The sequence below is a fragment of the Populus alba genome, chromosome 13 (genome assembly GCF_005239225.2).
Source record: "Populus alba chromosome 13, ASM523922v2, whole genome shotgun sequence".
Classification (NCBI taxonomy): Eukaryota; Viridiplantae; Streptophyta; class Magnoliopsida; order Malpighiales; family Salicaceae; genus Populus; species Populus alba.
The window spans coordinates 16250886-16276825 of record NC_133296.1 but is presented as its reverse complement, the minus strand read 5'-3'; the positions used below and the strand labels follow the sequence as shown (position 1 = coordinate 16276825).

General features: G+C 33.6%; 1 pseudogene; it reads right to left on the bottom strand.

Moving 5' to 3' along the window:
• Window positions 1–22730: 22730 nt before the first annotated feature.
• LOC118054027 (phenylalanine N-monooxygenase CYP79D16-like) lies at window positions 22731–24602 on the bottom strand (annotated as a pseudogene).
• Between the last annotated feature and the right edge of the window lie 1338 nt (window positions 24603–25940).

Here is a 25940-nt window from a genome sequence, read left to right as displayed (position 1 = left end):
GCACGACTGTCAACAAACTGTTGCACCCCCTTTTGACAGTCTTGACTCCGCACGTGCGTCTCCACAAACAACTCTATAGAGCTCGGCTCACGTCCAAGAGACGTAGCCTATAATGAAAAAAATTTATTAACAACAAATTAATTGAACGATATATTTCATTTAAATTAATCTTACCATCCGTTTCGCATGTGCAGCAAACGAAACGGAGCCCCCGGTGTGCGTTGTCACCGAGGCATGAATTGGCCGATTCCGGTTGCCAGCACCGGACTGTGAGCATCGTGTGAACCACTCAGATGTCACGTGCTCAAGATAGTGCGGCCATATATCCTTCGGGATGTATATCGGTTTGAAATCCCTCCAAACCGCAACATCGTTCCAGCCTTGGAACCCTTTATCCCTCGCAGTTTTTTTTGCTTTTTTTGGGCTTCGTACTAAAAATCACGCAACCTACTTCACGCAAGAAAAAATTAAATTTCAAAACATAATTTTTTTTGTAAAAAAAAGTTGTATTGTTTTCGATGTTACCTAGTTGCCTCGTGATTTTCCCACACCCTCCTCACAACATTGTTATGTTCCTCGTCCCAGCATAATCGATTATGTGTATAAAAAATAATTTTTTTAAAATGTTAATAATTTATTTACAATTATATTAAGAATTTATTAGAAATAAGCTAAAAAAATATATATTAACAAGAACCCCAAATCTGGAAAACCATGCATTGATTTAAGGTATCCATTCAGGATGCTTGGATATCTGACTTCATTGAAGCAATGAAATCTCCATCGACGATTTAAACGCCGATGATATTACTCGAGCGACCTCAATGTTTGTGAACCTGAAAATAATAAAATTAATTAAATAGTGACTTCATTTATAAATTATGTTTTAAATTTTTTTTTAAAAAACTAAAACCTTAACAAACTTACATTGAAAGATCGTCCTTCCATTGTGCCTCGTACTTGCGGGTCCATCGATTCCGCTGTGAAGGCACGCCACTCCTGCGATGTGAAACAACGCTGGAAGAGGCAGCATCAACTAACAGCGCAAGTGGTGCAGGAGTGGCGTGCCTACTTGAAGGGAGAGTCCTGATCAACTATGCCATCTACATGTCCTTATCTATTGCTTCTATTGAAGTTACGTTTATACTACGAGGAGGTTTAATATCCCTCGTTTTGAAAATTCTCTTAGGATCATGCAATACACAACTCGAGATAAATATAATAAAATAAGAAATAACACATATTAAAATTTATATGGTTCATTTAAATTTAGTTACGTTCACACAAGTATTAAAATTTTTTATTAAATAATGGGAGGATTATAATAAAAGTTTTTATTAATAATTTCTTTTAAAAAATCTAAGTAAAATTCTGATGTACTCTCTCACAGATATCTGATAATTTTATGAATTCCTATCAAATAGTATTAGAGTGGCACAAACACTTCTTTCAGGTAAAGAATTGTATGACATGGTATTGAAGTATTCTGATAATATGTTTGAATTTTGATTTTTAATCTGGTGAAATTTTCTGATTTTGATTTGATCTACAATTAGATAAAGCAAAGTATTTTATAAAAGTTTTTTTATTAAAAAATCAATTTCCTTCTTCATAACCTTACTTGTCAATTTATTTTTGCTTGAAATCCAACACTCAATTCGGAATAATTTCAATTTTTTCTGCCATTTTAAGTCCAAAAGATTTGTTTTGTACACCTTGCAAGGGGTTGAGCTTGGATGCATGCAAGCCCACAATATCATTTCTCACAAATTCACAAATGAAGAACATGATTTGAATTCTCATTATTTGATTGAAAAAGGCTGCCAGATGCTAGCTATTACAATGCTATTGTTACGCTAATCTCCATTGATGATTTTTTGCAGCACACACATTCCTAGTACTCGGTTCAGTATCCAACCTGACCGTCAAGTCAACCAAAAGATTTAGAGATTGTTGTTAATTACGGTTCTTGAATTCTTCACATACACGTAAGATTTTTGTTACCTAAAGAAATTCCACATGCCGCGGCGAAAGATCTCAAGGCAGATGACAGACCCATATTCCTAAAAATTGATGGTCGGTTTTGGTGGACCAACTGATTTAAAAAGTCCAACATCATCTAATCATTTTATATCATGTTTTTTTTTTTTGAAGTTAAGAAACACATAGATACTATTTATACATAACAAAAATAAATTTAAAAGCTATATGAATATATAAATTGTAAAGGAATTTTTAATTCTATTTAATACTTAAATGAAAAGCTAATATTTTTCCTAAAAACAAAAAAATAAACTAAGAATAAAAATATTTACCCATGTGTTTTTTACTTTATCTTAGAGGTTCTTTTTTTTCATACCAGGAACAAATATTCTTTATTTTTATAAAAATATCATCCAAATAAATTCTATTTATATTAAATAAATAAAAAAATCTATTTTAAATACTATAAAAATATAAAATAATTAAAAAAATAAATGATATTTAAATAAATTAATTAAAAGAGTTAATATTTTTTTAAAAGCTAAAATATAATGGAAATATTTCTCCTAAAAGTCAAATACATATGAGCATGGAAATATTTAAATATTATTTTATTTTTAAATATGTGTTTTTTTTTATTATTATCTTAGATGACTGATTTTTTTATATATAAATGCATCATGCAACTATAATCTATTTATATCTAATATAAAAGAAAAAAAAACAGAAGATAATATCTATGAAAATTAAACAATATAGCAAGTAACAATTTTGTATTAAAATAGTTTTTACTTGAAAGAATTATATATATTAGAAAGTGATATAAAATTATTTTTGAAATTTTATCTAATAATTTAAGTTTTTCAATTAAAGTAGTTATTTAACATGTTTAAATAATTGGTTTTTGAATACTTTAAGAGTAACTAGTTATTCAACGTGATAGATAATTACAAAGATAAAAAAGAAAATTACATTTGATCCTAACAAGATTGATAAAATATATTTTCATCTAAACTCAAAAATTATTTTTTAATTTTCTCTCATGTTGGTCTCTCCTCTTTATGTCTATCCCTATATATCATATAAAGTAATTATTGATAATTATTTCTAAAACACTCTAAAACTTCTCTTAATTTTTAAATTATTCTTTTTATAATATGATATATTATTAAGTGTCTTGGTTGTCATTATTTCTCTAGCCAGCTAAATTTTAAGAAATTTGACCTAAAATAAAATGCAAATGGAAGTTTAATTTGTTCATAGTACTATATATGTACACACACACGACGTGTTTCTTTAAATGATGCAAGCATTTCTTTTAAATTTTGCTATCTTATTTATAAACTATATATAGCAATATATATAATCAAAATCGAAGTCTTCTCCTTTTTTCTGTGGATAAAATAAAAATCTATTTTTATGATTGTTTTTCTTTTTTGTGTTTCCGTGTTTAACGATCATTTGTTTGATCAATTTTTCACCAGCTTTGACGTTAAAATGCACGCATTCTCATGCACAGTCATGTGATTAATGGATGAGATGATATCTAGGTTTTGTGCACATTTTGAAATACGAGCTGAAGTTCCACAGCCACAAATTAATCAGATAGCGGTGGCGGACGGTGATAATGTTTTTTGTCCTGGAAAACGTTGTTCCTCGTGTATCCTTGCTGGTCCACGTGTATCCATGTCAGCCAGATCCCACTTCTCCATTTCTTGACCAGATGTTGATGGTCCATGCATCTTTTAAAGCTGATCATGTATCATGTGCTGGTTCATAGTACCTACAAAGTTTTCTTTAAAAATATATAAGCTCCTGAGTAATGGGAGGCCACCACACAAATGTTATGTTGCTATAGTAAAGAAAGCAAGGATATCAACCACGACCTATTATACAATATGGTACTGTTTGCTTGAAAATTTTTTATTTTATTTTTTTTATTTGTTTTAAATTAATATTTTTTTATGTTTTAAATCATTTAATGCGCTGATGTCAAAAATAATTTTTTAAAAATATTAAAAATATTTTTTTGATACATTTCTGAGTGAGAAGCACTTTGAAAAGTAACTCCAACCACAGTCCCAAACGAACATAAACAAGGCAAGTATATAGAAATGATGCTGAGTATGAACTAGAAATCTTTGCGATGAATTCAAGTTTTACGAGCTCAAAACCCCCCGACGGTCCAAAAAGAATGGGTTTAGGTGATCCCTGGACTCAACGACCATGGATCCTAGGCAACAAGCCCAAACTCATTTTTTTGCCCTTAACAGGCTTAAACAACTCGCTTGAGCCCAACACTCTCTCGGTAATTTTTTAAAACCTCCACACGGGTCCCTCAATATTTTATACTGATTCAATACATATTATTTTTACTGAAATACAACTTAAAAAAATACCTCATGAATCCTTCAAGCTCCAGGTTTACAATGTTTTTATTCTCAATATTGTTAGCATATATATTTTTAGAGTCTATCTCTCTAAAATATCATTGCACTTTCTCTCTCTAAAAATATATTTAAGCATATAAGAGCCTCCAAATCTACAAAGTAGAACCTTTTAGAGATACCAGCCAACTAGCATTGACCTACCAAACACCAGGTATAAGCTACTAGCCACCTTGATTAGAGAGAATGGATTAAATTGATAGAACTAAGAGATTAATTAATTATCCAATACATGAGCCTTGATCCTAAGTTACTTAGATGTTTTGAGACCTTATCATTGATGTCGTTTGAGGGAAACTAAATAAAAAGCTAGTTTATTCATGTTTCTCAAAAGCTCTTTACATTGCAGTGGTAGTTGTGCCTATGACTACACCTACAACAACACACCACGGCTATGCCCCAAGGCAACACCCATAATATTTATGGCGACTTGTGCATGTCAAAAAGGGTCACCAGGACTTAGGGAGCTTTGATGATACACAAAAAATGAGTTCCACCTACTAGATGAGCTCCATATACTGGACAAGCTTCACCTACTAGAAACTTTTTAAAGGATTGATATGAGATCTTTTTAGTGTAATAACACCACTTTTCAAGGGATTAATAGATCTTTTTATTGTAATAACATCACTCTTTAAAGGATTGACTTGGTCTCCATAATGCAATAGCACTACCTCATTAGGTTCCTCTCGGTCACTTAGAAATTTTATAAGTATAGGCTTATCCTTATATGGGTTCCCTCTAGCCATTTAGAAATTTTCTAAGTATGAGTTCCACCCTTAATGCATTTCTCCATTGAGTTCCTCTAATGTGAGTTCTTCCAAAAGGAGTTTCTCAATTGAGAGTTACTCTAATGAGAGTTGAGTTCTTCTAATGAGTTCAAATATATGATTTTCTCTCATGAGAGTTGAGTTCCTCTAATGCGTTTGGGTATGAGAGTTTCTCTAATGTGAGTTAAGTCTTTCTAATGAGTTCAAAAATGAGAGTTCCTATAATGGGAGCTATTTTAATAGGAGTTAAGTTCCTAAAATCGAGTTCCTCCAATTGGAGTCCCTCTAATAAGTTTGAAAATGAAAGTTCATTCAATGAGAGTTGAGTTTCTCCATTGAGTTCAGAGATAAGAGTTTCTCCAATGAGTTTAGAGATGAGAGTTCCTCTAATGGGAGTTGAGTTTCTATAAAGAGAGTTCCTTCAAAGAAAGTTCCTCGAGTGGGAGTTCCTCCAATGGGAGTTAAGTTCCTCTAATGAGTTTGGAGATGTAAGTTTCTCTAATGAGAGTTGAGTTCCTCTAATGAGTTCATATATGAGAGTTCTTTTAGTGGGAGTTGAATTCTTCCAATGAGTTTTGAAGGTAATAGTTTTTCTAATGGAAGCTCTTTTAATGGAAGTTGAGTTCCTATTGTTATAACCCAATTTTTGACCATTTTTATTCTAATTATTATTATTATTTTATTTACTGAAAATGATGAAAAAATAATGATGATGAAATAAATGAAGAATGAATTAAATTTTGGATTAAGGGCAATATGAATGGAAGTTTTGAGGTTTAATTGGAGAATTGATAAGTTTTGAGACTTAATTAAGCTTGAAATTAATTTAATTTATCCAATCAAGGATTTAATTGGGGAATTGATAAGTTTTGAGACTTAATTAAGCTTGGAATTGATTTAATTAATCCAATTAAAGGTTTAATTGGAGAATTGATAAGTTTTGTGACTTAATTGGACTTTGGATTTAATTAAATTAATGAAATCAGGGACTTAATTGAAGAATATCAAAGTTTAGAGGTTAATTGGGGGCACGATTGCAGCAGATTAAAGTCCGAGGACTAACTTGTAAAAGGCGCCGAAATGAAGGGGTTCAATTACAATTCAACCAGGGGCTTAATTACAAAACTTTCCAAACTTCAAGGACCAAATCATAAATAGCAGTTGAATGGGAAAACGTTGCCGTTTCTTGGACAAAACTGTTCACTGTCTTCTTCCTCCGTTTCATCGGTTTCCAGCCAACGTTTAAGCTTCATCATTGAAGGCGCTTAAAAGGTCGGTTACAAGGCGTTGAGGAGGCCGGCCGTTACCACTGATTTTGGCCTTATAAAAGGAGAGGGAATCGCAGCCAACGGGGGGGAATTGAACGGAGAATAAACCCAGAGAAGGGAGGAAGAAATCACAGAAAAAATACCTAGGAGAGAGCAAATAACAGAGGAAAAACCCAGCATAAACAGGGGAACAAAAACGGGAACAAGGACTCAAGCAAAATCCAGAAAAGGCCTCAGCAACACAGGGACATGAATTAGCCTTGCTATTGTCTTCGTTCCTGCACATAAAAGGAACAACCCAGAAATCAGTCAAAATAAATCCAGCCAGCATCCCTATCGTCTTCATCCCTTCATCTCAAAGAACCGGGATAAGAGGCGCAAAACCGAAGACAACAAGAAACACACAGAGAAGAACGAAGCAGAGGCTGAGACGTAGAAGGCTGATAGCTAACAAAGAAAAAAACAGAGAGCCCAGACAAGGAGGAAGAAAATAACGACAAGCACGCAGACGAAGAAGGAAATAAAGAAAGCAAGAACCAGAGGAGTAGACGGAAACAGAAACAGAGGAAGAATTGAAAATAATCGAGGAAGAGACCAAGAACCACAGAAAAATGGACGACGAACCGTGACCAGAACCAGTGTCACTGCTGCCTTCGGTTTTGCCAGCGCCAGGTAAGTAGCGTTTTCCTTCCTTGCATTTTAATTACATGTTCCTGTAGGTAAAAACATAAATAATGGCCAGCCGGGTCAAGGCTTGACCCGGCTAGGCTTGCTGGGTCCAGCCCAGCCATGTGGGCTGAGCTGGGCCCAGCCCCAAAAAAAAAATAATAAAAAAAAAAATTAAAAAATTAAAAAAAAACAGAAAGATAAAAAAATAAAAATAAATAAAAAATGTGTATGCATGAATAAAAATAATGTAAATTTATTGGTTTATTCACTGACGCCAGAGTCAGGAATAAAAATACCAATTTAAATTTATATTATTTTTATTCGTTGTATTTTTATTTTATTTAGCTAAAAAATAAAAAAATATGTGCATGCGTAAAAAATAAATTTATTTTTATTTATTCACTAGCGCTAGAGTAGGGAATAAAAAACATTAATCTAATTTTTTCGTAGCTATGAATTTTTACCAACGCCAGAGTTGGAATTATTCGAGCTCGAATATTCACTGGCGCCAGAGTCAGGAATATTTAAACAAATCATCATAGCATAACTAATAAATATTTAGCAATTTAAGACAAAACCAGCAATGCAGTTTGCCTTAGGCAGAACGTTTAAGGGGTGATAATATCTTCCCTTTTACGTAACCAATCCCGAACCATAGAATCTCTGTTGACCAGTTAGGGTTCCTAGTGACCATAATACTAGGTGGCGACTCCTCAAACGAGACATTTTTTCTAAAAGAACCGGATGCCAGAATCTGTTCTTTTTCCATAATAGAGAAATTATTTTTAGGGCCGCCGCGATGTCAGGTGCGACAGAATAGCGACTCCACTGGGGACTTAGGATTAAGCTTTGTCTTTTGTCTTATTATTGCTATTTTTTTTTTGTGTTTATTTGTTTATTTTTCCTGTATTTACTACTTTAACACGCATCCTTATTTATGTTGTCATGCATCACTTTGAGAGCACACACTTGACAACCTAGGATAAGTGGGAAAGTAACGGTACCCCAATGACTTTAGCCTGGGTAAGACTCGTGAAACCATCCAACTCTCGCTTGATTGTTTACTTGGAAGTGGTTGATATGCCAAACTGATTTTACTCAGGGCCTCTATCTTCACACTACTTGTAAGCCTCATATCGACCTTTCATGGACGATCATTGAGCATGCGAAAGACCCTTTGAGACTAGATAATGACCAACCCCTTGATGCACTCAATAATTAGGATCTTCCAATTAGGTTGTCATCCCGTGAAGGGCAAGTTCGCATTTTATACGCATTTTTTTATTTTTTTATTATTGCTTTAGCATTTTTGCATAATTGCATGATTTACATTTAACAGGCTGAAATATAGGTCCCCCATTGAAACTCATTTATAACACTCGTTCGAGAAAAAGACAAATGGAAAACGAAGAAAGAGCCCAGTTGGAAGCCCAACATCAAAAAGAGGTGGACAATCTTAAGGAAGAAGTCGCAAGGCTTACTAGTCTACTCGAGCAGGCCTTGAGAGATAAATCCGGAAAAGCAACACTTATAGCTCAGCCTGGAGATATGCATGTAACTCATTTTGATCCACATAATCTGGGGGCAAATAGGGAATCATCTGAATTTCAACAAGCTATGCATTTCCAACTAGCATACTCTTCAAGAATTTCATCTACCACTGATTCCACCGAGAAAGAATCTCAAAAGGGCAAGATGGTGAAAGAAGAGGATTTGGAAAAATGGACTACCCTAGAGAAGAGGATAAGGGCAGTTGAGGGAAACCATTTGTGTGACCTGGTGAAAGCTGTCAATATGTGTTTGGTGCCCAACGTTGTCATTCCCAAAAAGTTTAGAGTGCCAGAATTTGTCAAATATACGGGAACTCAATGCCCTATAACTCATCTTAAAGCATATTGCAACAAAATGGCTGAGGTGGTTGATGATGAGAAACTACTGATTCATTTTTTTCAAGACAGCTTGAGTGACGCTGCCCTCACTTGGTATATGTGGTTGGATAATACCAAGGTTAAAAAATGGAAGGACTTAGTTGATGCCTTCATGAGGCAATATAAGTTCAATATAGACGTGGGCCCTGATCGGTTAAGTTTGCAAGCTATGGAGAAGAACAACAAGGAGTCCATAAGAGAATATGCCCGGAGATGGAGCGAGGTAGCTGCACAAGTTAATCCTCCCATGTCGGAAAAAGAGATGATCAGTTTATTTTCCAATACATTTAAAGCTCCGTACTTTGAATACTTGGTTAGAAGCTCTGCACGACATTTCACTGACTTGGTTATTATAGCTGAGAGGATTGAACAAGCCATTAGGTTAGGTAAGATTGCTAACCCGACTAAGAAGAATGATTTCACTGAAGGTGATTGCCAAGACACTTATCGTTCCTATAGCTAATTGCTTCACACCGACTCCCAGCAACCAATTATTTTGAAGATAAAGCTATGGTGATATTAGGTTGAGAATGATCTACATTTGATTTCAATTGACTGTTGAAAAGATGCCCTTGTCGAGGAGAATGAATGATTGAAATATTCCAGAAATTCCAATCAATGATCGCTAAATGTTTAGCCCCTTTATATGTTATCATGCCAGTATTCATAGCCCGAGATGTTGTCATAAGTTCTTTCTTGTTGAACTTATTTTCCAAAGTTTCAATGAAATAATGAGTTTGTCATTCAATCATGTTTACGATTATCATTATTCATTTTTTTTCTGAGAGAGTTTTCTTATAAAGATTCACAAACACATCTTTGAAGCCTTGTGCGATCTCATAGACGCAATTCATCTCTTTTAACACAAATCAGTTTCCCTATTGGAGTTTTGAAAAATTGATCTGGCATTTTGATTTCAAAAAATAATTTGATGTTTATTCAAAAATGATATTTTTGACATTCTACTTATAGAATGACAATTGAATCAAGCAACTCCTTCATAAAAGTGACCAAACTCTAAAAAGAAGAAAGAAAAAAGAAATGAATAAACACCCTTACCCCATGACTCTTGAAACATGTGTTTTTAAGTGTATGAATAATGGTATGTAGTGAACTTGTTGCTCATAACTCATGAAATGCATCTTTGCAAAGACTAAACCATCACACTAGATGAGGTCAAAGTTTATTGATCATAGTTGCTTGCGCTTGAAATGAGGAAAGACCATCTTTGTTATTCCTTTCACGTTCTGAAATAAGTATATCCCTTGTGATCCCTTTTTGAGCCTGAATAATTTTTCTTTCATAAAATATATCCCGACTAGGATCACACCCCACATTGGGGGCAAGTGAAATTTCAATGATCAAGAAAGATGATAAAGCCGTGAGAAAGCCAAAAGGCAAAAGAGCCCAAGAAACTCAAATGCTAGGGGGCATGCCCAAATCACAAGAAAAAGTGATAACCAAGATAAAGTGAGTATGCTTTAGCAAAGCAATGAAAAAAAAAGAGAGGGGCAAATCAAAGAAGAGCGGCAAAAGAAAATATGAATGACGCCAAAAGTCAAACTATTGATCGTGATCTTCAGTCTTTGAAACCCTGAAACACTCTTTGAGCCTTATGAATCCATTTCTTTCATAGCCAAAAACCACAGCCTACGTTACGTACCTGTAGAAGTCCTTTCTAATCAAGCAAACAAGCAACCTAGAACAATAAACAATGCTATCAAAATGCAAAGAATATATTTTTCATAAGATTCATGACCTCAAGAATAAGCTATTCATTATTATTCATGCTGATAAAAATGAGTGTTCAAAAAGAGACAAATTTTTCTCAAACAAAACCTTGAGCTTTTTTTTCTCGAGCCCTTCACTTTGAAAAAAGGTCATCTCATGACGTATTTTCATTGAAGATCTCATTGCCAAACAAGAGCAAATAACCTTTTTTTTTTCTTCCCAAGAAAGAAAATAGCCAAGGAGTTGTAAGATTTCAAAAGCAAATTATTTTAGATTCACATCAAAATAATTTTTGTTTTCAAAATGCAAGATCAAGATTTCAAGATTCATTCTAAACCCATATTCCTTCACCAAACTGAAAAGGAGAGAAATGAAAGAATGGCTTCTTAAAACCATAATTTGTCTAAGTCGCTGACAGAGCACCCTTAGGGGCAATGACCAATACAAGGTGGCAACATTGTGCTTAGAAGGAAATATTCTAGAAAAAAGAGATGGAACATTTCCTACAACAAGACAAGGGGGCATTTTGGTTTATGAAATACAGTTTGATACTTTTAGCAAGTGACACCGAATGTTTCTAGTAGTGAAACGAGGAGTAATGAATGATCCTCTCAAATTATTTGACGAGTCAAAAAAATTCTTTAGCAAGCAAGTGGGTCACAATGGGCACCATAAAGGCTAAGTTGTGCAAACAAATCTGGAAATAGATTTACATGGGCTAACTCGAGTGGGCTAGAAGCCAAGTGACAAAGATGACCCGAATCAGAGGTAGCAAGTCCTCATCAGTCAAGCAACAAGAAGACTAAGAAGAAATGGGGGCCTATATTTCAAAACAGGTAAAGATGCATGCATATCATCTAAACTTCGAGACATTGAACAATGAGTTTTGCAAATTTCATATGAGAAAATTCCAACGAAATCCATCAAGTGGAAGGCCAACTTGAAATGGCCAAGATTGAATTTGCTTTTGAAAATTTTTTATTTTTTGAGAATTTTTCATCCTGGGCAGGCCGCCCATGAGAATTAGGCCACCTGAAAAATCTCTGTGTTTTTCCACCTTTTTCGAGTGCGCCATCGACCATCATAGGTAGTGCATTTCATATCCTACCTCAATTCAAGCACACCTTCGAGCCCTCGTCTTATCTTCATTCGAGCGCGCCTTCGAGCCCTCGACCATCAAAGGTAGTGCATTTCCTATCTTACCTCCTTTTGAGTGCGCCTTCGAGCCCTCACCTCATTTCTTTTCGAGCGCGCCTTCGAGCCCTCGACCATCAAAGGTAGTGCATTTCCTATCCTACCTCCTTTTGAGTGCGTTTTCGAGCCCTCATTCCCTTTCGAGCGCACCTCCGAGCCCTCATTTCCTTCGAGCTTTCATCTTTTGGAATAATGCGCCTTCGAGCCCTATCATGTCATTTTTTCCACCTCCTTCAAATCTATGTGAATTAGACCATTTTTGAAAAATTCTCGTATTTTTTTTATTGGGCCGGTAACCCATTACAATGTGGCCAACTGGGTTGGTAACCCATTACAATATACCAACTGGGCAGATAACCCATTACAATGTGACCATCTGGGTTGGTAACCCATTACAATGTGACCAACTAGGCAGGTAACCCATTACAATGTGACCATCTGGGTTGGTAACCCATTACAATTTACCAACTGGGTTGGTAACCCATTACAATATACCATCTGGGCTGGTAACCCATTACAATGTGACCATCCTATATATATAAAAAAAAAATCATCCTCGTATTTTTTCAATCATCGGGCAGGTCGCTTGGAACAATTAGACCATTCGCGAAATTCTTCGCGTTCTTTTATCATCGGGCAGGTTGCCCAAAACAATTTGATCCATTTAAAAAAAAAAAAAAAAGGTGGATCGTCTTCCCAATGACTTGTTTCTTGATTTCTACATCTCTCTGTAAAGGTCGTGTGTCAATCTATTATTTTCTAAGTTTTCAAAAAAAAAAAAAAGAGAAAAAAAGAGAAAAAAAAGGGGGGGTTCTTTCTCTATGTACTTTTCTTTATAAATTTACTACACAAAGATAAAAGAAAATGAAATTTTCCAATATCTTTGCATAGTAAATATTATAAAGAGGGGGCAACTGTTATAACCCAATTTTTGACCATTTTTATTCTAATTATTATTATTATTTTATTTACTGAAAATGATGAAAAAATAATGATGATGAAATAAATGAAGAATGAATTAAATTTTGAATTAAGGGCAATATGAATGGAAGTTTTGAGGTTTAATTAAACTTTGAAATTAATCTAATTAAGCTTGGAATTAATTTATTTAATCCAATTAAGGGTTTAATTAGAGAATTGATAAATTTTTAGACTTAATTAAGCTTGGAATTAATTTAATTAATCCAATTAAGGGTTTAATTGGAGAATTGATAAGTTTTGAGACTTAATTAAGCTTGAAATTAATTTAATTCATCCAATCAAGGATTTAATTGGAGAATTGATAAGTTTTGAGACTTAATTAAGCTTGGAATTGATTTAATTAATCCAATTAAAGGTTTAATTGGAGAATTGATAAGTTTTGTGACTTAATTGGACTTTGGATTTAATTAAATTAATGAAATCAGGACTTAATTGAAGAATATCAAAGTTTAGAGGTTAATTGGGGGCACGATTGCAGCAGATTAAAGTCCGAGGACTAACTTGTAAAAGGCGCCGAAATGAAGGGGTTCAATTACAATTCAACCAGGGGCTTAATTACAAAACTTTCCAAACTTCAAGGACCAAATCATAAATAGCAGTTGAATGGGAAAACGTTGCCGTTTCTTGGACAAAACTGTTCACTGTCTTCTTCCTCCGTTTCATCGGTTTCCAGCCAACGTTTAAGCTTCATCATTGAAGGCGCTTAAAAGGTCGGTTACAAGGCGTTGAGGAGGCCGGCCGTTACCACTGATTTTGGCCTTATAAAAGGAGAGGGAATCGCAGCCAACGGGGGAAATTGAACGGAGAATAAACCCAGAGAAGGGAGGAAGAAATCACAGAAAAAATACCTAGGAGAGAGCAAATAACAGAGGAAAAACCCAGCATAAACAGGGGAACAAAAACGGGAACAAGGACTCAAGCAAAATCCAGAAAAGGCCTCAGCAACACAGGGCATGAATTAGCCTTGCTATTGTCTTCGTTCCTGCACATAAAAGGAACAACCCAGAAATCAGTCAAAATAAATCCAGCCAGCATCCCTATCGTCTTCATCCCTTCATCTCAAAGAACCGGGATAAGAGGCGCAAAACCGAAGACATCAAGAAACACACGGAGAAGAATGAAGCAGAGGCTGAGACGTAGAAGGCTGATAGCTAACAAAGAAAAAAACAGAGAGCCCAGGCAAGGAGGAAGAAAATAACGACAAGCACACAGACGAAGAAGGAAATAAAGAAAGCAAGAACCAGAGGAGTAGACGGAAACAGAAACAGAGGAAGAATTGAAAATAATCGAGGAAGAGACCAAGAACCACAGAAAAATGGACGACGAACCGTGACCAGAACCAGTGTCACTGCTGCCTTCGGTTTTGCCAGCGCCAGGTAAGTAGCGTTTTCCTTCCTTGCATTTTAATTACATGTTCCTGTAGGTAAAAACATAAATAATGGCCAGCCGGGTCAAGGCTTGACCCGGCTAGGCTTGCTGGGTCCAGCCCCAAAAAAAAAAATAATAAAAAAAAATTAAAAAAATAAAAAAAAACAGAAAGATAAAAAAATAAAAATAAATAAAAAATGTGTATGCATGAATAAAAATAATGTAAATTTATTTGGTTTATTCACTGACGCCAGAGTCAGGAATAAAAAATACCAATTTAAAATTTATATTATTTTTATTCGTTGTATTTTTATTTTATTTAGCTAAAAAATAAAAAAATATGTGCATGCGTAAAAAAATAAATTTATTTTTATTTATTCACTAGTGCTAGAGTAGGGAATAAAAAACATTAATCTAATTTTTTCGTAGCTACGAATTTTTACGAACGCCAGAGTTGGAATTATTCGAGCTCGAATATTCACTGGCGCCAGAGTCAGGAATATTTAAACAAATCATCACAGCATAACTAATAAATATTTAGCAATTTAAGACAAAACCAGCAATGCAGTTTGCCTTAGGCAGAACGTTTAAGGGGTGATAATATCTTCCCTTTTACGTAACCAATCCCGAACCATAGAATCTCTGTTGACCAGTTAGGGTTCCTAGTGACCATAATACTAGGTGGCGACTCCTCAAACGAGACATTTTTTCTAAAAGAACCGGATGCCAGAATCTGTTCTTTTTCCATAATAGAGAAATTATTTTTAGGGCTGCCGCGATGTCAGGTGCGACACCTATAAAGAAAGTTTCTCTGATGGGAGCCAAGCTCCTCCAATAAGTTTAAAGATAAGAGTTCCTTTAATATAAGCTTCTTCAATGAGAGTTGAGTTCCTACAAAGACAATTTTTTCAATAGGAGTTCCTCCAATGAGAGTTTCTACATTAGGTTCCTCTAATGAGTTACTCCCATGTGTTCTTCTAATAGGTTCCTCTCATGGGTTCCCCCTAGCCACATCAAAATTTTCTAAGTACGGGCTTTACCCTTAATGGGCTCTTCTCTTGGGTTCCTCCTATCTTAACAACCCCCCTTTAAATTGATGTTATTAAACACTTAGTTTAGCTATGAGAAACTCTCTTTAAACATGTTCTTTTAAAAAAAAGACACAAAATAATTTTTTGAGCTTTGTAAATGGCTCCAACTTGAGGTTCTCTTATATTACATTTCCTTTGCGAATGATATATAGGTCTTCAATATCTTAAATTGCATATAATTTGAGAATATATTTCTAAATTAATCTTAATATGGCAATCTCTAAACTACTGAAACCAGATTTTCTAAAGCAAGATTTACTATGCATAATATATCTTGTTTTTGGTGGCAAGCGACCAAAGCATTGGCAAACACCTTTTTTAGCGTGCATGAAATTAAGGTTATCAAGTATAATTATTTCTTTTTTATGATAATACATATTTTTTATGGCAATGGTACTTGTAGTTTCCATTTCTCACCACACTGAGCTTTATTTCTCCTACTAAGTTATCTTTAGGCAAATTAGAGTTCATTTTTCCTAAAAAAGGAATTAATTTTGGCATTTCTTTAACCTTGTCAATTTATAGGTAGTCATTCTTTATTTACCCTTAGAAAAACTCGTTAATGGAGGCTGTTGGAAAGGGATGATCTTCCAGCTGGAATGTGTGAATTCATGTGGTTTGCTAGTGTTGTTGCATCTACTTTAAGGGTTTGTTATTGTAAGTGTTTCTTCAACCTAGATTGAATACCAATTATTGAAAAACACTAAATACACAAATAGTTTTGAGCTTTTGATCTTTTATTCATTGATATTTGTTGCATGTGTACAGGGTCGCGACGATCATCCACTCGGATCGGGATTGTCGAGAATGATGTGGGTGGAAAGGACAAGGAATGAGATTTGCCATGTACTATTTTAGTAACTAGAAATCCTAATTGGTCATAGAGTCTAGGTAAGGGGACTGATTGCATAAAAAAAATGTATTAACACCCCGAATATACTTTACCTGAGGTAAGCTGCATTGTTTATTTGTCTCATATGACCTAAGAAAAAGTTGTGTTTTCTAACTGATAATCTGTTTAAGGTTTAAGAAAAATCCTTCTCAGTAAGGGGATATTTATCTTATCAAGTTAAAAATCTAATCGTTCTGATGCCAACATCAAAAATTAAAATAAATTATCTTTTTATTTAATATTAGAAATATGTCTTCCATACAAGTTTTATAATCCCATATATTTAAAAAAACAAAAGATCTTTTTTATTATATATTTTTGAAATGTAGAACAAAATCCTTTGAAATTTTACAAACTTGTAAAATCTATGCAATATTTAAAAAAAACATGTCAAAGTATTTTAGATTTTTTTTTAAATGCTTAAATAACTTTAGGATTTTTAGCCATATACAAGAAAAAAAAAAATTATTTTGTTTTATTTTTATTGTTTTAGGCTTTGTTTGGCAAAAAAATCATTTTTCTTTGTAATAAAATTACCAAAAATAAGCTTAAGATGTGTTTGCCAAACACACCTTTAAACCCAAAAACCTTTTAATAAAAATTATCACAAATCAAACAGGGTATTAAACCTTTTGACTCAACCCCAACCAAGTTGACCTGACTAGGTTGACCTGAAACTTCTTGTTCAATTATAAACTAAATGAAAAAAATTTTGGTTTGACCCGAAAACAATTCAAAAACAAAACTAAAGCAAAAAAAAAAAAGATTGAACACCCAAAAAACACAAAAAACAAAAAAAATCTTGAATAAAAAAGATGAAACACAAAAAAAAGATGAAGAACACCAAGAACTTCAATAACACTTAACATGAACCTAGGAATATAGGTTCCAAAATAGACCAGATTTGGTTTAAACAAAGGCATATACATGTAAATTATGCAAGGATTAATAATTTAGTATCCATTCACATCGATTATTGCTAAAATATCTTGATTTTTATTAAAAACAGCTTCAGTTCAAAACCAAAACTCTAGGATTAAAACCTATAAAAAAACATGTTATTGATGCAAACAAACACTAGATTATCTACTAATCATGCATAAAAAAGGTGTATGTGTAAGGAAATGGACAAAACACGGTCCAAATCTAAAGGCTAAAGCAATGTTCCTTCTAAGAACACGAAAAACATGCTAAAAAAACCCAAAACATCTCCAGTTAAGGCAGCCTTTGGCAAACCTAGAAATGGGTATTTTGGCTTTTAAAACATGCTCCTTTTATCCTAACAAGTTACAATATCATACACAAACATGTTTGATCTTAAAAACTAACAAAAAACCATTAGAGCATCAAAATCAAACATGAGGTACCAAATCAAATAAATTATCAAATTAAAACAACCTATATATTCATGTAACATAGATTCAAATTAATTTTCTAAATATATTTTGTGTATGAACATTCCTAATAAGTTACAATATCATACACAAACATGTTTGATCCAAAAAAACTAACAAAAAACCATTAGAGCATCAAAATCAAACATGAGGCACCAAATCAAATAAATTATCAACTTAAAACAACCTATATATTCATGCAACATGGATTCAAATTGATTTTCTAAATATATTTTGTGCATGAACATGCCTAATAAATTTAAGGTAAACATCCTTGCTTTAATATGCATAGCTCTAAACAAAAACTAAAACAAAATTGTATATAAAAAACAAACTTATACAACAATTTTAATGTATCAAAAGCATAAAAAAAACTTCAATATAACTTAATTAAATAAAAATCATAGCTACAAAAAGGTGAATGCAACATCATTTGTGAAACATTCCAAACCTCTTTTCTATACTTGTAAACATAACTATAAAACAAAAAAACAAATAAAAAAACACATTAAGGAGGCCATAAGGTCTTGCTTTTGAATTAGATAGTATACCTCTAACAACTACTTTTTTTTTTTCATTGGAAAGTTTTGCCTTTCACAAACTTACTAAGCTTAAGAAACTTGAGAAAACTTTGTGTTAGCCTTTCAAACCTTCACACTTAGCTTTTTCATCAATATTTTTTTTTTTTTTTTTTTTTTTTCCAGTCCTTTTTTTATTTTTTTTAATCTTGAAAGGGGTATTTATAGGGTTTTGGGAGGTCTTGAATCCATTTCTAACCTCTTGATTTTGAGGGAAGTATTGTAAACCCTTGATAAAGACCTATTGAGGAGTTATATGAGAACCAAATCTTTTTTTGCATGATGGTTGCACTGTCAAAGCTGACTGAGTTGCATACTTTTGAGATCTTGTTGGAGCAATTCTAAAGTTATCATCGCTTGAGACCACCTGAATTTGGTAAAGAGGGTGTAAACGTTACATTTAGATCCAACATTGCTTAATTTACAGGTTTGTAACTCCACATTCATATGTTTGAAGTTGCCAACTAGATCAGCTGAAACTGTTAAAACATAGATTGATGCAACCATATTATTCGATAGTTTCACCCACATTTAACTAGTGTTTTGACTATGTTTTATATATAAAATGCCTTGATATTGTTTGTTTTATGTTTTGAAGGCACTTTTGGATGAAAGATGCAAAAAGGAGTAAATTGAAGGTAATTGGCAGATTTGACGTTCAGTTGATGTTTTGTGCAGAACGTGAGCTCTAAAGGTCGAAATGAAGTGATTCCAGTGGCATTAAAAAGATAACATCCATACATTTCTGGAAATCTAAGGCAAGACAATAAAATAAGGAAGAGCATGGAAATCTCAGCTTTCAATGTCAAATCTCGCAATCTGCCAATATTGACCTTCGGTCATTCCGACTTGCATATCTAGAGCTACAAAATTCCAATTGATGCAAACTCAATTGTTTTGGATTCCTAATTCAAAGGCCTATAAACATTACAAATTTCAGCCAAAAAATATGTCATATGAGGGAGATATGATTTTTCAAAGATGACAACTGAATTCTGCCAGCAAACAGGTTTCGTGAAGAAACGAGTCCAGATTACGTTCCGAAGCATCTAAACCGACATCCAAGTTTTTATTTCAGAAATGTAGCTCCTCTAAGTCAAAGCTTGAAGATTTCATGCAAAGCTATTTCTCCTTTTTTAGGAAAATAGTTATTGAACTACTTAAATGTAAATTATCTACTTAAGGGAGGACTATTTTGTAAAATAGAGATTAGGATTTCCTAGCATATAAAAAGAATAAGAGAAGAGAAGGGGGGCAGCCACCCAAGAGGAGAAAAACGCCCCCCTACTCTAAGAAACCCTAAATCATGCATTCTTCCATCTTTTTGATTAGTTGTTCAACAAACATGCAAGGCTAAACTCATTTTCTTGGTTTCAAGGACACGGAAACCTTCGGATTTCAAGAACTGTGAGATCTATTTTACATTTTCTTTTCAGTTTATATGATGAATATGTTTGTTCTTTATGCTTATTTTTCCTATGATTGTTTATTTTAATTGCTAGAGCGGACTTTAAGTTATTATTATAGACAATTTATTGCTAAGTTTGATATCAAGACCGGAGTTGTGGTATATGAACTTGTGAAGCAACTGAGTTTAATAATTGTAGCGGATCTACGTTATTAATCTTAGGGAGAACATTCAATCAAAGCAACATAAGCAGACAACTTAGTTGTTAAGATAATGAATTTATCTAGATCTTAAGGCTGCCATTGGATTAAATCATTAATGCGGACACTGTGATTATTTGTTGGTTAGGGTTAGTTATACGGCGGATCTGTTAATTAACCAACGTTAAGAAAAGATAAAAATTCAGAATATAAACTGGAATTTCATTTCAAGGATCAGTTCTGATTTCTATAGGTGGATGTGTGATTGCGACTAAGGTTTGTTCTCTTGATAATTTTCTGATTTTATTAAATTTTGTTTGATAGTTTTTCTGTTTTATTTTTTCTTTAGCCTATATAACATCCAACCCCCCAAATTACATAACGTATAGTATAAAAATCTGAACTAAATCTTTCTCGTGGGATCGACCCCTTGCTTGCTCTATACTATCTTGTGTGTTGTGTTTGAAGCTAGGGTAATTAATTTGTGCGACCGCGACATCACAACAAAGATGCAAGTTGATGAATGATGTATCATTTACCTTATTTTCATTAAGTCTGAATGACATGTCATTTAGGGTTCTTAATTCAGGATTTGAAAAATTTTGTTTGAGTCCCTACTCTTTTCATTGCTTTTAATTATACCAGTACTTGCCTCTAAATTTTTAATTTCATGTAATTTCAATGTTGCTAAACTCAATTATCAGCTCAAAAATTGACTGTTATTTTCATTTTAGTTCTTGTTTCTAAATTTATGCATTTCGACCTTTAATTGACCAACAAACTTTTAATTTTTTCAATTTGACCCGTGATTTGGTCAATTTCAGCCTTTACATTTACACGCCCTTTTTAGTTTGGAGCTTAGTTTTGGATTTCTTCAATCAAGTCTTTAATTGCCTATTACACTTCAATATTTATGTAATTAAGCCTTTGATTGAACCAAATTAAATCTTAAAAATTGCAATTCGAACATAGACTTTGATTTCTTCCAATTGAAGTCCAAATTAACTTAAAAAATTAAATTTTCTTGCAATTAAGTCCTTAATAAATTCAATTAAACCTTGACAAATTCCAATTGAATCCTTAAACATCAAATTTGAATTTTCCTCCTTAAATTTAATCTTCCTTTGCCTATAGGGCCTTCATTAGTCAAAAATACATTGTCAAATTTTATAATCTTGTATTTTTTGATCTTCCTCAACCAGTATTCGATAATTTTCTGGGTATTCTGGTATATTCTTCTTACTGATATATTTGTGTGATTTTTTTCAGTATTTTTTTAATTTTTTGCATTTTCTCTTTGCTTTTGTTTTTGATATTTTTGGTGTATGTGGGCCCCCCAGAAGGGTAAGAACAATATTCCATCATCACTCTTAAAATTGTATTTTAAAATATATTTTTTTCTTTCTTCCTTTTTTTTCCAGCCCCATTTTCTTGATCTTTAGGAGGGTATTTATAGAGTTTTGAGAGGTCTTGAATTCATTTCTGACCACTTGATCTTGGGGGATGTATAGTAAACCATTGATAATAACCTATTGAGGAGCTACATGAAAACCAAATCATTTTTTGCATGATGGTTGCATTGTCAAGACTCACTGAGTTGCCCACTTTTGAGACTTTGTCGGAGCTGAAGTTATCATCACTTAAGACCACCTGAGTTTGGTAAAGGGGGTATACACCATTCATTTGGATCCAACCTTACTTAATTTAAATGTTTGTAACTCTACATTCATGTGTTTAAAGTTGCCAACTCGATCAGCTGAAACTGTTAAAACAAAGATGCAAGTTGATAAATGACGTGTCATTTGCCTTCTTTTGATTAAGTCTGAACAACGTCATGTCATTTAGGGTTCTTTATTTGGGATTTGAAAATTTTTGATTGAGTCCCTACCCTTTCAATTGCTTTTAATTATACTAGTAATTGCATCCAGATTTTTTATTTCATGCAATTTTATCCTTACCAAACTCAATTATTAGCTCCAAAGTTGATTGTTATTTTCATTTTAGTCCTTGATTCTAAATTTATACATTTCAACCCTCAATTGACCAACAAACTTTTAATTTGACCCGTGATTTAGTCAATTCCAGCCTTTTCATTCACACACCTTTTTTAGTTTGGTGCTTAGTTTTGGATTTCTTCTTCTTCAATCAAGTATTTAATTGCCTATTAAACTTTAATATTTATGCAATTAAGCTTTTGATTGAACCAAACTAACTCTTAAAAATTGTAATTTGACCCCTAGACTCTAATTCCTTCCAATTAAAGTCTAAATTGACTTTAAAATCAATTTTCTTGTAATTAAGTACTCAATAAATTAAATTAACCCTTGAAAAATTCCAATTGAATCCTTAAACATCAAATTTGAATTTTCCTCCTTAAATTTAATCTTCCTTTGCCAATAGGGCATTCATTAGTCGAAAATACATTGTCAAATTTTGTAATCTTGTATTTTTTTTATCTTTCTCAACCAGTATTCGATAATTTCCTGGGTATTCTGGTATATTCTTCTTATTGATATATTTGTGTGATTTTTTTCAGTGTTTTTTTTTTAATTTTTTGCATTTTCTCTTCGCTTTTGTTTTTGATTTTTTGGGTGTATGTGGGCCCCCCAAGAAGGGTAAGAACAATATTCCATCATCGCTCTTAAACTTTGTTCTTATTTTCACAGGGGGCTATAATTAAGCTCAAACTATCGCAATCCATTAAAATTTTTAATTAACTAGTCAAATAAGAATTCTAAACACAAATCCTTTATGTTTATTTTCTCAACAATATAAAAGTTGCCAGAGTTTATTACATTAACTGCTAATGTTCTGGCACACCGTATATTGATAATATTTTGCAGCATACACGGTCCTTGTACTCGCTTCAGTATCCGGGATACAGTTGTGGAGGCAAGCGTGGTTTTGCAAGTGCAAACAGTTGTTTTGCAAGAGCCATGCTGTCTTCTGCAATGGTAAGGTCGATGCTGGATTGGCGAGGTGGTAAACTCCAAGTAAACGCTTGAAGAAGTCTAGCAAATAGCATGGTAGTCATTGAAGTCCCAAGTGTCACGCCTATGCACCCACGTTTTCCGGTGGAAAACGAAATGAATCGCAGATTATTCTCAGTCAGCACCACCTTCTCCATTTCATTGAGGTGGCGCTCTGGCTTGAACTTGAGCGGCTCATCCCATACTTTAGGGTTTCTGCCCAGTCCTAGACGGCTAAGCAGAACATAGGAACCTTTCGGGATGAAGTAGTTGGCAACTGTTGTATCGGTGGCCGACACATGAGGAACGTTAAATGGTGCGACAGGGTGAAGCCTGAATGCTTCTCTAGCACATGCCTTCACGTAATTGAGATGCGCAAAGTCTGATTCTTGGACAAGTCTCTCCTTTCCAACCACTCTATCCAGTTCTTCAGTAGCCTTTTCAAGTATCTCAGGTTGGTTTAGCATCTCTGCGAATGCCCATTCACAAGCATTTGATGGATTGTCCACTGCTGCAACCATTATTTCCTGCAAGTGTCATCATATTTGAAAATCATTACTATGATATACAGTAGTGAAACTTGATTATTACAGTATTTGTTTTTTTTTTAAGGAAAGAGATGCAAACTTGAGACTTTCAAAGGAAGGGACACGAGTGCCAGTTAAGCTATAACTAGCTCATCACTGGTATAATTAATTAACATTAAAGACATAGATATGTGTTTCCATGTGGAATTCAAAATGTAAATGCATATAAAACTTACTGTAATTTGAGCTTTTATCTCATCTTTTGACAACAGGGGATTGCCATTAGGATCTTTCAGGGTAATTAAAATATCAAGCAAGTCCTCCGTATCCTTCTTTGCACCATCCTTCCATTGTTGAACCCTCTCATGGATTATGGGATCATGGTATTTATTGACGATCCTATGATTCTCCATCGCCACCTTCTTATGCCCATCTAAGTCAAGCCCTATCAAAGATGGCAAGAAATCCGAGATGCAAAATGCATATATATGATTGAGGCTGCTGAAAAGGGCATCCACATACTCCTCTTCCTCAAAACCAGGTCCACCATCTTCCATTCCCTTCCCAAAAAACCTCTTATTGAACAGCATCTTCCTAGTGACATTTGCACAATAGTGCTGGGAAGCAGTTCTCAAATTCACAATGCCACCTTGATGCACAGACTTCTTGCACTGGTTATACACGTAATGAACTAGGTGATCAGCTTCTTCAACTCTTTTGCTATAAAGCCACTGATGTTTTTTTGGAGAAAGTACATGAGTCATAAGAACTTTCTTCATTTTATTCAATTGGTCTCCAGAGGGAGAGACAACTGTTGTTAAGTAACCTCTCGAGATGAGATCTGTGGTCATGGTATTAGGTCTAGATGCAAAGGTATTATCTTGTGCTTTTAAGAATTCACAAGCAATATCAGGACAAAAATGACAGGAATCACATGAACATTTCCTAAAACGGATACAAGCTATTTCAGTGTTCATTTCTTTCATGAGATTGTGTATTCCATCGATACAACTGGCTTGTTTCGGAGCATTGGTAGTGGAGGCATCCAACAATAGGCCCATCGGTTTTGGACCGGAGAGGCAATGGGTGTTTCTTGACATTCTTATGGGATTGGATTGAAGTAAAAACAGTATGATTGCAAGACAAGAAGTGAAGCTGGGGAGCTTAATAGGGTTGTGAAGGAAGTTGCAGCAAGATATTCCATGATCAAACAACTCGATCTCACTAATGTTCTTGTCATGCATGGTGTTCCTTGTGTGGCTTTAATATACAAAAGATTTTCAAAAGGGAGAGTCGTGATAAACACCAGATTGCCCCCACACAGTATAAATGTGCTATTAATCTATAATGTTTTGTTCTCTACTTGTTCTTTGAAAAGGGAGAGTCCTGATCAAACTATGCCATCTACATGTCATTATCTATTGCTTCTATTGATGTTACATTTATACAACGAGGAGGTTTAATCTCCCTCGTTTTGAAAATTCTCTTAGGATCATCCAATACACAACTCGAGATAAATATGGTAAAATGAGAGAAATAAAAAAACATATTTAAATTTTATATGATTTTATTTAAATTTTTAGGTTACGTTCACACAAGCATTAAATTTTTATTAAGTAATGTTAGCATTATAATCATATTTTTTTTAATTAATAATTTTTCTTTTTAAAAATCTAAGTAAAATTCCCATATACTCTCTCACAAATATCCGATAATTTTTACGAATTCCTATCAAATAGTATCAGAGTTGCATAAACACTTCTTTCAAGTAAAGAATTGTATGACATGGTAATTATAATATATGGTGACATTATATTTGATTTTTAATTTGATAAGTAGAAATTTTCTAGGTTTTGGTTTGACACACAATTGGATAAAACGAAGTATTTTATTGAGAGTTTTTTAATTGGAAAACCAATCTTCTTCAATGATAACCTTAATCTTGTGCATATATAATCTATATAACTTTTTTTTTTTTTTTTATCACCGTAAAAATATGAAGTTTGTTTATGTTGGTTCATAGGTCACAAAGCCCTAAGACAACTCCACCTTAGACAAGAATGCATAATTATTGATTCTTGCCAATGGCTTAAAAGCCTATGTTTTCCTAATGAAACATGCCTCGAACATTATCAATGTTGATGAATTTAAAGGGATTGCAGATTGCAATGATCAAATCAAGAACTTCATTTAATTGACACGTGTTTTATGCAAACACTCATTTCCATCAGTCTACTCGAATGTAATTACCAAAACAGGATATGAGAAGCACTCATATAGATTAATTATTTCTTTAGAGATATATGCTCTAACAGGTTGCAGACACAACACATGGAGATGATTGAAATAAATATCATCCGACAATATGTAAATTTTGAGATAATATTTTTCCCTCTATTATTTTTTTTGGATTCGATGGAGATCTACAAATATATTTATCCCATTCATAATCTCAAACTGTCCTACTCGCTGTTGTAATTTACCATATATTTTTACTTGTTAATTAATTTTTGATTGAAATTCAACACTTAATTTTCGGAAT